This window comes from Excalfactoria chinensis, unplaced genomic scaffold, assembly GCF_039878825.1.
Source record: "Excalfactoria chinensis isolate bCotChi1 unplaced genomic scaffold, bCotChi1.hap2 Scaffold_84, whole genome shotgun sequence".
Lineage (NCBI taxonomy): Eukaryota > Metazoa > Chordata > Aves > Galliformes > Phasianidae > Excalfactoria > Excalfactoria chinensis.
The window spans coordinates 410,820-418,451 of NW_027315716.1; the positions used below are offsets into that span (position 1 = coordinate 410,820).

Here is a 7,632-nt window from a genome sequence, read left to right on the forward strand (position 1 = left end):
TTGTTTCTTTCCACAGATGTATGAACAAGGACTTTGCATCTTCCAAGGAGGAAACTTCTAAGAAAGAATGATATAAAAACGAGTCTTCTGAGAAAGAATCTTGTAAAGAAAGAAAGCATTGAGATAAAGCAGCGTGGAAGAGCGTCGGCTTGGCCTCGTTTCCTCCACTGGATTTCCCACCGTTGTGCCACTGAGCGCAGCCTGGGGCTCACTGAGGAGATCCTCGCTTCTATTGCCATCCAATGGTCCAGCACTTAACTCTGCGCCTTCAGCGCCGCGCCGAACTCCCCCTCGCCTTCCGCTGGCTTCCAATAAGCGTTGTATTAAACACGAATAAACACGGATAACCATTCCACATGTGGAATATCTAACAGAACCTGGCCTGGAGAGCGTGGTGGTCTCTACTGCGAGAAGATGCCCTTGAAGCGGATCTTGTCCTCTGCATCCTTCTGGCGCAGGCGTGCCTCCAGGCTGCATATAGCTCCTTGCTGACCACGGGGCGCTGCGATGGGTCCAGTGCCAGCACCTTGGCCAAGTCAGCCTGTGCCTCGGCCACGTTCCACACAGCCGCGTGAGCCGCTGTCCTTGAGAGCAGCTCGGCAGAGAAAGACCTGGGGGTCCTGATAGATGAGAAACTTAACATGAGCCAGCAGTGCGCTCTGGCAGCCCGGAAGGCAAATGGGATCCTGGGCTCCATCAGGAGAGGGGTGGTCAGCAGGGATAGGGAGGTGATTGTCCCTCTCTACTCTGCTCTTGTGAGGCCCCATCTGGAGTACTGTGTCCAGGTATGGAGCCCTCAGTACAAGAAAGACATGGAGCTGTTGGAGAGGGTCCTGAGGAGGGCCACGAAGATGATCAGGGGGCTGGAGCACCTCCCCTATGAGGACAGGCTGAGGGAGTTGGGTTTGTTCAGCCTGGAGAAGAGAAGGTTGCGGGGTGACCTCATTGCAGCCTCTCAATACCTGAAGGGAACTTACTCCCAGGAGGGGAGTAAACTCTTCGAAAGGGCTGATAATAGCAGGACTAGGGGAAATGGTTTTAAGTTAAAAGAGGGAAGATTTAGGTTGGATGTTAGGGGGAAGTTCTTTACTAGGAGAGTGGTGAGGTCCTGGAACAGGCTGCCCAGGGAGGTTGTGGATGCCCCGTCATTGGGGGTGTTCAAGGCCAGGTTGGACAGGGCTCTGGGCAACCTGATCTAGTAAAGGCGTATGTTTGGTGGCCCTGCCAGGCAGGGGGTTGGAACTACATGATCCTTGAGGTCCCTTCCAACCCGGGTCATTCTGTGATTCTGTGAGCCTTGCCCCGCTTGAAGTAGGCTTTGACGTTGTCCTCCTCCTTGTTGAGGATGGAGGAGCACCTGGTAGTACTCCTCATTCTGCAGCTTGCACTGGCAGTAATTCAACAGCAGTGGGGTGATCTTCTGGTCCAGCTCGATCCAGTCCGGAGAGCCGGGTTGCTCCTTCATCTGCAGGTTCTTGAGGCAGGCGATGGCATCGTAGTACTTGGTGGCTGCCTCCTGCACCTTGCCCTGTCGGTACAGCTCCTGGTGGATCAGGGGCACGACCTGCAGCTTCTCCTCATCCGTCATGGCCCAGGGGTCCTGCTGGTAGGAGCCAGGCTCCTCCACCTTGAGCACCTCGATGAGGGGCTGGGGGTTCTTTTGCAGCTCGTCCAGGTATATCCTAGTGAGTAGTGCTCGTGCAGCTGGGCCATGCTGCAGCAGGACCCCCCTCCAGGGGCTCCTTCCCCGCTGCGATGTTGCGCAGGCTACAGGTGCAGCACCACGTGCTTGGGCTCTTTATGTGTGTAGGAAGCTCTTGACATTCACACTGTGGATAGAGCTGGAGGAGAAGAATCACCGACTCTTCAGGCTCCCTTGTTGGCTACAAATGATCCAGGTAATTTTGGGTTGGTTTTTTTTTGTTCTGTTTTTTGATTTTTGTGAGTGGATATTCCCTGTAGTAAGGGAATTTAAAAAGACACGTCGGAAAATTAAAGATGTATGTCAATTTTTTTGGCACATGAAATATCTTTTACGCTTTTTATGTTGTTGAGAAGATTGTCAGGCGAGGATACAAGTTCTGGAAAAGGAGTAGATAGAAGAGCTGAAAACATTGAGGCGTAAGCAAGTAATCCATCCTAGTCTGCAGGAAGGTAAGTGTGCAGCGTATCTATTGTTACACCTCATATATTATACTTGATCCTTGCTCCTTTTTCCTACTTTTACTATCGCCCACCTTCCCTTCCCTTCCCCCCCCCAGGACACAGATCTATCCTCCAGAACCTACATCCCCCACCAAGAACATGGATCCCCCCCTTGGACCTTGATCCCCCCCCCAGAACCTGGATCCCCCCTCGGGACCCAGATTCCCCCCTGAGGACCCAGATCCCCCCCAGGACCCGGATACTCCCCCTTGAACTCAGATTCCCCAACTTGGACCCAAATCTCCCCACTTGGACCCAGTTCCAGCCCCCAGAACCCGGATACACACCCAGGACCCAGATCCATCCCCCAGGACCTGGATCTTCCCCCCAGACATCTAGAACTTTAATAGACTGGTTGGACCAACATTTGAACTGTTGCTTCTTAATCTCACGCCGGGTATACAGATATCAAAGAACCTTGCCTCCCTCCTGCTCATTGGAGCGAGACATTTATTATTGGTGTCACGGACAGGATTCCCGCCGTGAGAGTGTTGTCCTCCCAGATATAGCCTGAAACTTTTCTATGTGCACCTCCTGGAGTTGTGTCTCGAGTCGGTCAGCATGGTCTACCCGGCTCCGAGCGGCTGTTGGGCTCGGTGGCGGCGGCTAGGGTTCGCTGCCCGTGTATCTCAAGTCGGTCGGCACAGTCTACCTGGCTCCAAGCAGCACAGGCCCCGCAGCGGCGGCTAGAAGTTGCTGCTTGTGTGGCTTGACTAGGTCGGCACGGTCTACCCGGCTCTGAGCAGCTCGGGCATGGCGGCGTCGGCTAGGGGTCGGTGCCCGTGCGTCTCGAGTCCTTCGACACGATCTACCTGGCCCCGAGAGGTACTCGGGCATGGTGGCGGCAGATAGGGGTCGCTGCTTGTGCAGCTCGACTAGGACAGCGCAGTCTACCCAGCTCCGAGCGACACTGAGGCACGGCAGTGGCAGCTAGGGGTCGCTGCCCTTGCGGCTCGACAAGGTCGGCATGGTCTACCCAGCTACGAGCGGCTGTCGGGCTCGGTGGAGACTAGGGGTCGCTACCCGTGCATCTCGAGTCAGTCGGCACGGTCTACCCAGCTCCGAGCGGCTGTCGGGCTCGGCGGCGGTGCCTAGGGGTCGGTGCCCGTGCGTCTCGACTGGGTCGGCACGGTCTACCCGGCTTCGAGCGGCTGTCGGGCTCGGCAGCGGCGGTTAGGGGTCGATGCCCATGCGGATGGGGATTCGGGTCCTGGGGGGGCATCTGGGTTCTGGGGCACGGATCCAGGTCTAAGAGCAGGGATCTGGGTCATGGGTGGGGGATCCAGGTCCTGGGGGGAAGATCCAGGTCCTGGGGGATGGATCTGGGTCCTGGGTGTGTATCCGGGTTCTGGGGGGTGGAACTGGGTCCAAGTGGGGAGATTTGGGTCCAAGTTGGGGAATCTGAGTTCAAGGGGGAGTATCCGGGTCCTGGGGGGAAGATCCGGGTCCTGGGGGGGATCTGGGTCCTCAGGGGGGATCCGGGTTCTGGGGGGGGGATCAAGGTCCAAGGGGGGGCTCCAGGTTATCGGTGGGGGATGTAGGTTCTGGAGGATGGTTCTGTGTCCTGGGGGGGGTCTGTGTCCTGGGGGGGAGATTAGGGTCCAAGGGGGGGAATCCAGATCCAAGGGGGGGGAATCTGGGTCCTTTGGGGTTTCTGGGTCCAAGGGAGGCAGATCCGGTTCCTCGGGGGGGATTCGGGTCCTGGGGGGGCATCTGGGTTCTGGGACATGGATCCAGGTCTAAGAGCGGGGATCTGGGTCATGGGTGGGGGATCCAGGTCCTTGAAGGGGGCAGGAGGGGTCTCCGAGGGGGTAGGGAGCGGTCTCGGATTGGGTAGGGGGGGGTCTTGAAGGGGTGGGGGGGTCTTAAAGGGGCAGGGGGGGCCTGGGGGGGTCTTGAAGAGGTTGGGGGGAGTCTTGGAAGGGGTACGGGGGGTCTTGGGGGGTGGGGGGGTCTTGAAGGGAGTTGGGGGATCTGGGGGGGTCTTGAAGGGGGGTAAGGGGGTATCTCGAAGGGGTCAAGGTGGGGGTCTTGGAGGGGGTGGGGAGGGTCTTGAAGGGGAAGGGTCTCTGAGGGGGCAGGGGGAGTCTTGAATGGGAGTGGGGGTCTTGAAGGGGGTAGGGGGGTCTTGGAGGGGGCAGGGGGGTCTTGAAGAGGGCAGGAGGGGTCTCAGAGGGGATGGGGAGGGTCTTGAAGGGGGAGGGGTCTCGTAGGGGGCAGGGGGGGTCTTGAAAGGGGTAAGGGGGGGTCTTGAAGGGGGTAGGGGAGGTCGTGATGGGGGGGTCTTGGAGGGGGCAGGGAGGGTCTGGGGGGGTCTTGGAGGGGGGTGGGGGGGTCTTGAATAGGGGGGGGGTCTTGAAGGGGTGGGGAGGTCTGGAATGGGATGGGAAGGGTCTTAAAGGGGCAGGTGGGGTCGGGGGGGTCTTGAATGGGGAGGGGGGAGTCTTGGAGAAGATACGGGGGGTCTTGGAGGGGTTGGGGGGTCTTGATGGGGGTTGGGGGGTCTGGGGGGGGTCTTGAAGGGGGGTAAGGGGGGTCTCGAAGTGAGCAAGGGGAAGTCTTGAAGGGGTGAGGGGGTCTGGGGGGTTCTTAAGGGGGTTGGGGGGGTCTCAAAGGGGTTAGAGAGGGTCTCGAAGGGGGGGGGGGTCTTGAAGGCAAGGGGGGTCTCAGAGGGGGTAGGGATGGGGTGTCTTGAAGGGGGGGTCTCAGAGGGGGGTCTTGAATGGGAGTGGGGGTGTCTTGGAGGGGGTGAGGGGGGTCTCAGAGGGGGCGGGGGGGTCTTAAAGGGGGCAAGGGTGGTCTGGGGGCGTCTCTGCGGGTGTAAGGGGGGATCTTGAAGGGGGAGGGGGTCTTGAAGGGGTGGGGAGGTCTCGGAGGGGGTAGGGGGTGTCTGGGGCGGTCTTGGAGGTGGTGGGGGGTCTCGAAAGGGGCAGGGGGGATCTTGGGGGGTCTCGGAGGGGGGCGTGGATCATTGGGGGTCCCTATGGATCATTGGGGGCCCTGTGGGTCAGGATGCTGACCAGGTGCCCCCCCCCCAAATCATGGCAGGTCACGTGATGGTGAACGGCCCCAGCACCCCCCTCCCCGTAAAGGCCAAAGCTGCGCTCCTGGAACCGGTGCCCTCCCCAGTGCCCATGGGTGAGTGAGGGGGGTCCTATGGGATCCTATGGGGAGGGGGCGGGGGGGGGGTTGGGTCCTATGGGATCCTATGGGGAGGGGGGAGGTTGGGTCCTATGGGATCCTATGGGGTGGGGGTTGGGTTCTATGGGATCCTATGGGGGAGACGTTTGGGTCCTATGGGATCCTATGGGGGGGGGTTGGGTCCTATGGGATCCTATGGGAGGGGGGGGGGTTGGGTCCTATGGGGTCCTATGATGGGGGGTTGGGTCCTATGGGATCCTATGAGGGGAGAGTTTAGGTCCTATGGGATCCTATGGGGGAGAGGTTTGGGTCCTGCTGTGATCATGAGGGCGGGGCTAATGGGGGCGGGGCTACAAGGGGGCGGGTGCTGCGAGGAATGCTGTGAACATGGAGGCGGGGCTAAGGGAGAGGGGCGGGGCTAAGGGAGAATGGGGCGTGGCTAAGCGAGGGGGCGGGGCTTCGGGAATGGGATGGGGCTTATGGAGGGGGCGGGGCTAAGGGGAAGGGGGTTGGGCTTAGGGAGAGAATGGGGCTTAATGGTGTGCTGCGCTCATTGGGGCGGGGCTAAGAGAGATGGGCGGGGCTAAGCGAGGGGGCGGGGTATAGGGAGAGAGGGGCTTCATGGTGCGCGCGGTTCTTGGGGGGGGCTTTGAAGGGGGCGGGGCTTTGAATGGGGCGGGGCTAAAGGGGGCGGGGCTTCAAGGACTTGTGAAAATATGGGGGCGGGGTCAAAGGGGGCGGGGCTTCGTGGTGTGGTGTGCTCATGGAGGCGTGGCTTTGAATTGGGCGGGGCTACAAGGGGGCGGGGCTAAGGGAGAGGGGCGGGGCTTAGGGAGGGGGCGGGGCTAAGGGAGAATGGGGCTTCATGGTGTGCTGCGCTCATGGGGGCGGGGCTTTGAATGGGGCGGGGCTACATGGGGCGGGGCTTCCAGGACTGCTGAGAACATGGGGCGGGGCTAAAGGGGGCGGGGCTTTGCGGTGTGCAGGCGAATGGGGGCGGGGCTAAATGGGGGCGGGGCTTTGTGCAGTGCTCATTGGGGCAGGGTCGTGGGTGGGCGGGGCTAGAAAGGGGCGGGGCTTCACGGTGTGCTGTGCACGTGGGGGCGTGGCTAAAGAGCTGCTTTCCTGTCCTACTGCCCTGGGATGGATGTTGTGACCAGCCTACCCAAGGAGTCCCCCACCACGGGAGCCAGATTGCTGCCATCCATTAGGAACGAAACAGGGTCTCCCAGGTGTCAGTCCTAGACCCCTTAAGGACCCTGTAGGACCCCATGAAGACCCCTTAAAGACCTCATGAATACCAATGGGATGGCTATAAGCATCGGCGCTGCCGCCGAGCAATGAGAGGCCGGGGGCGGGCGGGATGAGCCCCTGAGCAATGAAAGTCTTGTTTTTGTTATAAACTGTGTTTTCATTGGAGAAATTGTTCTGTTTTATATATAAAATGGTATTTTGGGTAAGGAATACCTAATTTTGAGGATAGCAATTGTTATTAAAGGGGGATAATCTCTTATTTTTGGGATAAGGTGACATTTAAGGGAACAATAAATAATATTTATGAGGTTCTAAGTGATGTTCAAAAGGGAAAACATTGATAGGATTAGGAGTGAGATTTCAATGATAAAATGACAATAGTTTGTATGAAATGTGACGATGTGGGGAGCAAGAGTCTTATTTTAGGGATAAGAAGTGATATTGAATGGAGAGAATGTCTTATTTTGGTGGAAAATGTGGTAATTTGGGAGCAAATGCCTTACGTTTGGAACGAAGGTCATATTTAAGTGTGAATGTATCTAATTTCTGGAGTAAATATTGATGCGAAGGGGAGGATTCTTTTTTTTTGTCATTAAAGGTGATATTTATGAAAGAAAATGAGTTTCTGTGCATAGAAGGTGTTTAATTTGGTGGATTAGTAGCGATTAAAGGTGATATTTATGAAAGAAAATGAGTTTCTGTGCATAGAAGATGTTTAATTTGGTGGATTAGTAGCGATATTTCGGGGAGGCAAAACCTTATTTGGGGGGTAAAAAATGGTATTGAAGGGACAAAAAAAAATACCTTTTTTCTAGAAGAAAAGAGAATTTGGGAGAAAATTTTTTGCTTGGACAAAGTGTGATACTTATGTGTTCTTGCTTCTTGCCCAAGGGCATGGTTGTCAAGATGTCGAAGGGATGTGTTGTTTTAACCTGAGTGATCATAGTGAATCAATGCATAAGCAGTTAGCTTGGTTGCAAGATCATACCAAGAAGATTGGCATCCAGGACGATCCATTTGGGGACTGGCTGA

General features: G+C 57.2%; 1 pseudogene; it reads right to left on the minus strand.

Moving 5' to 3' along the window:
- Nucleotides 1–1,824, minus strand: LOC140265290 (AH receptor-interacting protein pseudogene; annotated as a pseudogene).
- Between the last annotated feature and the right edge of the window lie 5,808 nt (nt 1,825–7,632).